The following is an 8,217-nucleotide window of genomic DNA, read 5'->3' as shown; positions in this document are numbered from 1 at the left end:
AAAACGTGTTTATTACGCTGACCAGAGACCCATGCTTACAACTGCACTGTCATATTTTCTACATTTTCTTTAAAATTTAACCAGACAGGTACCTGGACTTTCAGGTACTGCACGATGTGGAGATAATTTTTATATATTATATATATATATATATATATATATATATATATAGCCACAGAAGACCATGGTGTTTGTGTAATGCACAGTAAGGTACAACAAAGCACAGCTGGATTGAAGGCAGCCCTGCCTTTCCATTATCTGATGATGAAGGACATGAAGGGGGCCAGGCTCAGTGTGGAGGAGGTGCTGTCTATCGGGGAGGGGTACAGGCGCCCCAGGATCAGCAGCAGGAGGAAGAGGCAGGGGTGCAGCTTCAGGACCCCCGAATCACTGAGCGAAAGAACGAGAGCAAGAGAGACAGAGAGACAGAAAGAGTCAGCAGGACCCTGACAGAGACAGTCAAGCAGTCAACATCTGCCTGGGATAAACCTTGGTTGCATGAGCTGATCCTTGGGTTATTAATGCTATTGCTGAGGAAACTAAACTAGAGGCTGCCCCTCCCCGAGCTTTGTGCAAGTCTCCAGCTGCACAGGAAACACATGCTTTCATACAAAGTCGATGACTTGTTTTTCTTAGCCGAGGAATGGAAATTAAAGTTTCTGCCAGCAGTGTTTTTACAGGCTTGGGGGGGACGAAACTCGGTGGCAATATTAAACTGAAACAACCATATTACTGACTGGCACGAAAACAGCAGGAGAGGAGGAGCGGCTGTACAGCTCTCAGCAGTGCAAGCCAGCGGCTCAGGCCCTGCTGTCTGTACAGCTGCAAAGGTAATTACTCGACAAAGACAAACATTCAATCCAGCTCCAATTGAATGCCACTCGGAGGGCTCTTTTCATTACACAAATGATTAAATTAAACGCTACTGATGTCTAATCATGACAGGGCTTTGGGTATAGCCAGCTAATTATGACTGCTGTAATTTTGCTTAGCGTCTAATTTCAGAGTTCGCCAGGATACAGCACAATCATGATGTCATTCCAGCATGAGAAAAAGCAATTGCTTACAAACGAGTCTTGCCTCGGTGTGTTGCTACTGTAATAACAAGGTGTGACAGGGCTGCTGCTAGCAACCAGGGATGCAATAATTCATACAGAGAATAGTGAAGTTTGAGTACTGTACTTTCAGCACCAAAGCAATGCATCTGCTTACTAAAGTAATATAACTGTATACATCTTATGGTGTGTTTCAGAGACCCTGATTAGCACTAGTACTGGACTACCTGTTAATTAGGTAAAAAACAGCTTGGTAAAAACCAACAAAAAGGAAATCAGTTTAATTTAGTTCACATGGGTCTCAGCCAGGGGTAAAAATAAGACTTCCATTGCAGAGCAGTTTGACCCAGTCCTGGTTTTTACTGTGAGCTTAATAAGACACACCTGAGCTTGTTACCTATACATTGAGGCATATGAAGCTCATATTAAAACCTAGAATGGGTGAAATTGCTATGCAGTAAGAGCCTTATTTCCATCCCTGGTTTCGGCTCCATCAGCTCAGAACCTGATTCCAGCAGATCTCAGGGGCACTGTGCTACTGGAGGCCTATCACAAGTGGAGTGTGAGAACTAGGAAAGAGGTGCGGTACAGGTTCTGGGAGCAGTAGCATTGGTGGCACAGTAGGGTACACAGCATTATGGCAGGTCCCACCTGTACATTGCTAGCGTGTCTCTTACCTGTCCACGATGCAGGGCTGGGAACTTCATCCTAGAGGAGGGAAGAGAAGTGGAAACAGGGGTTAGCAGCTGGACAGAGAATCAGAGTACAACCAATACATAACCCAGTCAGGGTGAGAATGCACAAGCCAAGAGGCAAGGTTATGAAGATAATTCACTGGGATTAAAGAAACAAGTTCAGCTTCAAATGAGCGCTTGTTTTGCCCACCATTTCCCTGCTGCAACAAGCCTTTGTGTTAAAAGCCTGTTGGTTTTGTTTGTTTTTGGTTTTATATTTGTGCTTTTTTTTCCTTTGTTGTTATTGTGTACTTGCATAAATATTTTTACAGAATAAGTACAATTTGTCCAAATAAATGTAACAACAGTCCTGGTTTGACTGGCTAACACAACACTCAAATACAACAAAATAAAGGAAACTGTTTTCAAATACAAACCATCTGTGGGAACAGAATACACAGCTTAGAGTGCTGAACGGGAGATAAACATGTCATGCATAAAACTAAAATAATCTCAAAAGAATGCTTGTTAAGCCAGGTTTTCTTCTGCAAAATGTAACCGTTCAATCTCATTCCCAGTATCACAGTGGGGCCTGCCCCTCTGCTGTCTGCACCAGGACAACACACAAAAGCTCAGATTCATTCACCACCCGCCAATATTTCCAAATGAATTCATATGAGAAAAAAGACATCTACTGTACATTCTGACCTGTACACTTTTGACACCTCAACTAGGTTGAGACCCGTCTGGTTCTCAACCCACTGGGCTTCTGGCAGCTAGAAGTTACCGAGTTTCAATTCCCCAAACATCAAACTTGCATGACTGTAACCAAAGAAGAATCATGTTTAATTTATAACACCAAACAGAAATAGAGAATTACCCAACAGGGAGACTCGGCCAAAAGCACAACGTGCTTATGTGACTTGTGTTACTAATTTGCCAGTAATGTGCATAATCAAAATATACACTTCTCGTATGCCATTTTCCATTTTACATGTCAGTACTAATCTTTCAACATTAAAATTAGGATTTGTTCTTATTTTTTTGTTCATTTTTTTTTAGTTCTGGTTCCACTGAGACATCTCATCCTGGTCGTCCTATCATTACAAGTTGATGGCTAGCAGAGATGACACTAAATTAAATTTTATTTTTAACGACAGGACAAGGATTCAACAGGGACACGAGGGTTAGTATCCAGAGCGAATTGGGGATTCATTTAAGGAGTGATAACCGAGACTTTGAAATCAATTCAGTTGAAAAGTCTGAGCAAACATATCACTTTGCTTGTTTTCAAAATGGCAACTCTTCTCCAAGTAAGCGGAGTGCAGCATTTATTTGTGTAGTGTTAGTTCTAGAATGTCTACCAGTTCTAGACCTCTTCAGAGCTACAGTGTGAGGCTATAGATCTTATTTGTGTATAGGAGCTTCCTAGTTTCTACTCACACACACATTTTAGCTCACACGGGACTCTATTTTAATGATCAAAGCAGCACCACCTGTTAATTCTATATAACTATCCCACATGGGTGACTTATTCTCCATCACTGTGCAATTCAATTGCACTACAATAGAAAAGGAGCTGCGATATATCAGGGGACTTAGTATAGAGGAAGTCACCCCCACCCCCCAGCTCTGTATCAGGTAGCAGGGATCTGTGGCCTGTATCAACAGATAAGTGAATGGTAGACAGAGCAATGATGATGACAGGGGAGAGCACAGGTTTCCAAGCACTAGAGTAAAGCAATAGGTTTAGAGCAGTGAGGCTGCTTTTAAAAAGTCAGGAAATCAAATCATTAATTAACTCTTTCATAGCTGATACACTGTACAAAACAGCTAATGGTGCCAGAATGCAATTTTTATTCAGGGAGTTGTTACAATTTGAATGATTTAGGTGTCTCTGGGCGAATTTGAAGCTTTCTAACAATGACAGCAACAGTGACTTTCCTGAAGGTCTGCAGCCTCTCAAAACATTGTGCAAAGATAAGCAAAAATGTAAAAAGCTCCCTGTGAAAGGGTGATGGGTAATTCACTGACACAGAAGACAGACATGTATACTTAAAAACACCACACAGGTGCCCAGTTTTATTTTCAGGGGACGTTTTACTTTTTAGCCTGCAGAGGGCGCTGTTGTCCATGGTCTGCTTACCAGCTATGGTAAACAGAACCACGGTCATACCAAAAGACGGTAAACAGTTCAGAGTGCAGGTGCACTTACAGGTGCTCCAAAGAATAATAAAAAAACAGAAGGTGAAAGGAAAAAGGAAAATAAAACAGTAATAAAACTACAAATAAAAGATGCTGAACTTGACAGTGTTATTCTGGTTGTTGCTACCTGCACGACTCAGATCACCAACCTACTCTAGCGACTCCCTCAGCATGCTATTCATAATATGTCGGGGGTCTGTCCAAGGTTTCCCCACTGTCACTATCTCTCTTTCGATTTATCGGTTTCTTTCTCTGGTTTCTTTTCTCTCCGGCTGGTTCTCGGTTCTGGACCAGCGCTTCCGCACACTTAGCGTGTCTAAAAAGGCAGACCTGAGGAAACAGTAGAGCGTTACCTTATAGGGCTAACAATCTCCCCAAGACCTGCCTCCCAGCCACTCAGAGAGAGGGAAAGTCCACACACACCCTTTCCCACCTCCCTGTGTCACTGTCATGACTCACAGGCGGTTGTTGGATGACTGCTGCCCTCTTCCTGCAGCACTATGAACACGCCAGCAAAGTCAGCACAGATCTTCCCCTGCTACACTCCCCTAAAAGCCATAGGTTGAATACTTAAAGACATGATATACAGCAACTGAGGAAGAGTTAATACATGTAATTCACCCTATAATCTTCTGAACTACAAAATCCCTCCCCCACGGTACTTCTAGCAGAGTGGTTTTCAACCTGTGGTACGCATACCTTTACTGGTACGTGACAGGTTTGCTACTGGTACACACCGACAGTTCTTTAATGAAAACCTCAAAACACAATGCTCCCTCAATCCCACCATCGTAAATGTATCAATCTGTTTATACCACTGAATCACAAAGGAATTATAAATTATGATCCATGGCTCCAGACTGCTACTAAAATGGTTACAAATGCAAAAAAAACAACACATTTTGACAACTGTTTTTTAGGGGATATAGGAACAAAAATGCTGCAAGTGTCAATGTTTACCACTACGACACGGCGTCGGTCTTTATATTATAAAACAACAACAAACAAACGCATATCACATGTTTGAATAAACTCAAGTGCAATAAGGACGGTAACAATTTGATCGAATAAAAATGCTTGTAAGTGCAGAGAGGTTTATTAACATAAGCAGAGTACGCAACCCCGGTTTCTTGCAACAGTTGCAATGGTGATCAAACATGTGAGTACTGCTGTGTAAAAAAAAAGTAGTTTAAAATGAACAGCTGCATTTAAGAAACATAGAACAAGAACAGCAACAAATACAAATACACTTAAGGATTGTGTATTGCACACGAGCCATTAACAAAATGCCCTGGAAACTTAAAATAAAGAAACGAATCAATGAAGGGCTGTAATGCAGCAAAAAGCACAAGAATTATTTTTCGCCAGTTATATCGTAGAGTGCCCTAAATAAAGTTTTCAGTCAACACGTCTGTTGTGTCTTGCATCCCAGATATAATAGACTTAGGCTGGGACCAAATCAAAACTTTGACAAGCTGCTAATCGCACTTAAGAAAACTGTTTTAATAGCGTTTGTCCAGGCCTTAGTTACATTGTTTACCGTTAGCAGTTTAATATGATTTAATTGCACAAGATTGCAGATGAGCTGATAATATCTCTTCAGCCAAAGAAGCAGGGACAGTAATTTATGAGAACCGTCACCATTATGTAAAACAGCATATAGCTAGTTTAGTACTAAAGCAGGGTCAGCTGTTGAGCTGTTTTTCAAACTGATCATTTAAAAAATGTGACAGCAGAACACACAGAAATACTTGGGACTGTAATTAGGAATTGTACTATGTACTGCAGTTTACTTGATTGCAGTAAACAAAACAAAACAAAAAAAAAAAACGCTAATTACTAAATTTAGCTCTCAGATTGTGCTACTGAAAATATATGACAACGTGCTTGCTATGGTATATTTAATATTGTAAATATAGCAGAATGAACTCACTTCAATTTAAACTTGTTTTTACTGAAGAACAAACAGTATGTAAATCATAAAAGCTGTCTGTGTGACATGCTGTCAGATCAGGATGTTAGGAACACCGAGCGTGGCAGCTGCAGCATGCTGTCTCCATACTACTGTGCAACTCTACACAATTAATGGTGAAGGGCACAAATTCCATACACAACACTTGCAAAATATTAAAAATATAAACATGCAGAGTCCATGACTAGATTAAGCATTCAGCAGAATGAGGCAACAAACAAGCAAGTGCAGACACGAACCTGGCTGTGACAGAATGAGGCAACAAACAAGCAAGTGCAGACACGAACCTCGCTGTGATGGGGTAGGTCTCTGTTTTACAACAGCAACTTAACATTGCACAGAGTTACTGGCACACCTACTGCTCCCTGCTGGAAACACTGGCACTTGAAAAGGCTGAAAACCACTGTTCTAGCAAAAAGCTTGTAAACAAATAGAAGTTACAAAAGGTATAGCAACATTGCATACATCTGAAATACTAAGAGCCATTTCAAACACATTGCAGCTTTGAGATGGCTCAAACCCAGCAAGGGAGATACCAGCACAATCTAACCTATAAAACACACACCCCAACATTATGCAATGTGCATCTCTAGTATATTGTCCTATCAAACATACACCACTAACGTTATGCAATGTGCATCTCCAGTATACTGCCCTATCAAACACACACCACTAACATTATGCAATGTGCATCTCCAGTATACTGTCCTATCAAACATACATGTTTCATACAGACAGTAATTCTTGTTCTAATAGTGTAACTGAGGGACCTCACCCTCACTCCTGCTAGTACTGTACACTGGAATACACTTTAATGAGGTGCAGGAGTCCAGCTAGTACTGTACACTACAATACAGTGTAATGCAGTGCAAGAGTCCTGCTAGTACTGTACACTGTAATACAGTGTAGTGAGGTGCAGGAGTCCTGCTATTACTGTACACTAGAATACACTTTAATGAGGTGCAGGAGTCCAGCTAGTACTGTACACTACAATACAGTGTAATGCAGTGCAGGAGTCCTGCTAGTACTGTACACTGTAATACAGTGTAGTGAGGTGCAGGAGTCCTGCTATTACTGTACACTGCAATACAGTGTAATGAGGTGCAGGAGTCCAGCTAGTACTGTACACTAGAATACACTTTAATGAGGTGCAGGAGTCCTGCTAGTACTGTACACCTCAAACTTGGTTTCAAGCCGCTGCACAGCACACCAGGGGAGGTTTGGGGTTTGATACAGCAGAGTTGTGTCAAGCTTGGTTTCAAACCACTGCACAGCACACCAGGGGAGACTTGGGGTTTGACACAGCAGCTTGCCTCAAGCTAGATTTCAAGCCACTGACTTGGTGGTCCCTGTGGCTGCTTCCTGGGCTGGACCTGTTCCTCCAGATCTCTTTAGCAGTTGTGGGAACACCACATTCTGGCTGTTGTGCCTTGCCATGGTGTACAGTCCCTCTTTGACAGTATGTGTGATTGTCTTTAGTACTGTCTCCTGTTGTTCCCCCATCTCGTGTAGTTTTCATTTGTTTGGCACAGTGTCAGCGCAGTGAGAGCACCCCTGATACCCAGAGACTCTGGCTGTAGCCACTTAACCACATCCCAAATGTCAAGGCTTTAAGGGCTAATAAAACATTCATTAAAACACTGCTTTGTTTTCTGTGGCTTTTCTATAAACTTTAAAAGGTTTTTTTTTTTTTTTTTTAATTTAGTTGTTGCCAATTATTTTTCTATTTTCACCCAATTTGAATTGGCCAATTATTATTTATTTATGCTCGGCTCACCGCTACCACCCCTGTGCTGACTTGGGAGCGGCGAAGATGAACACATGCTGACCTCCGAAGCGTGTGCCATCAGCCGCCCGCTTCTTTACACACTGCGGATTCACCATGCAGCCGCCCAGGAGCTACAGCATAGGAGAACAACGCAGCTCCCGGGCCGCTAACAGGCAAGCCCACAGGCGCCCGGCCAGAATACAGGGGTCGCTGGTGCGCAGTGAGCCGAGGACACCCTGGCCGACCTATGCCCCTCCCCCCTCACAAGAAGCTAAAATCAGCAGGAGCTAGAATCTTTGTTTGCATACATACAAGACCGCTGATTCCTCCATGCATCCCTAGATTCGGATACTTTCAACACCCTGTGATGAAGGGAGGACAACATCACACTGCTACAGAGGGACAGTCAAAGTGGCCTGGAGGTCAAGGAGTTTGTCCCTGGAAGAGGTCAGCTCTGTGGTCACAAATCCTCCAGAGCTGGATGGGCTCTGTGGGAGATTGAAAACGAACACCATGAGGCAATCGTTGGCTCTCACCAAGTGA

At 42.4% G+C, this 8,217-nt stretch overlaps 1 long non-coding RNA gene across 2 annotated transcripts; it reads right to left on the bottom strand.

Moving 5' to 3' along the window:
• Positions 1-225: 225 nt before the first annotated feature.
• LOC121315343 lies at positions 226-6,346 on the bottom strand. Of its 2 annotated transcripts, none has more exons than XR_005950250.1 (3): positions 6,146-6,346; positions 1,733-1,763; positions 226-390 (listed from the first exon to the last, which is right to left on the bottom strand). It is a non-coding gene; the product is annotated as an uncharacterized LOC121315343 (long non-coding RNA). The 2 variants fall into 2 exon arrangements; XR_005950251.1 differs by having other exon boundaries at positions 6,194-6,346.
• Between the last annotated feature and the right edge of the window lie 1,871 nt (positions 6,347-8,217).

The sequence above is a fragment of the Polyodon spathula genome, chromosome 5 (genome assembly GCF_017654505.1).
Source record: "Polyodon spathula isolate WHYD16114869_AA chromosome 5, ASM1765450v1, whole genome shotgun sequence".
Classification (NCBI taxonomy): domain Eukaryota; kingdom Metazoa; phylum Chordata; class Actinopteri; order Acipenseriformes; family Polyodontidae; genus Polyodon; species Polyodon spathula.
The sequence above is the reverse complement of the archived record's forward strand: the minus strand, read 5'-3'. Positions and strand labels throughout refer to the sequence as shown.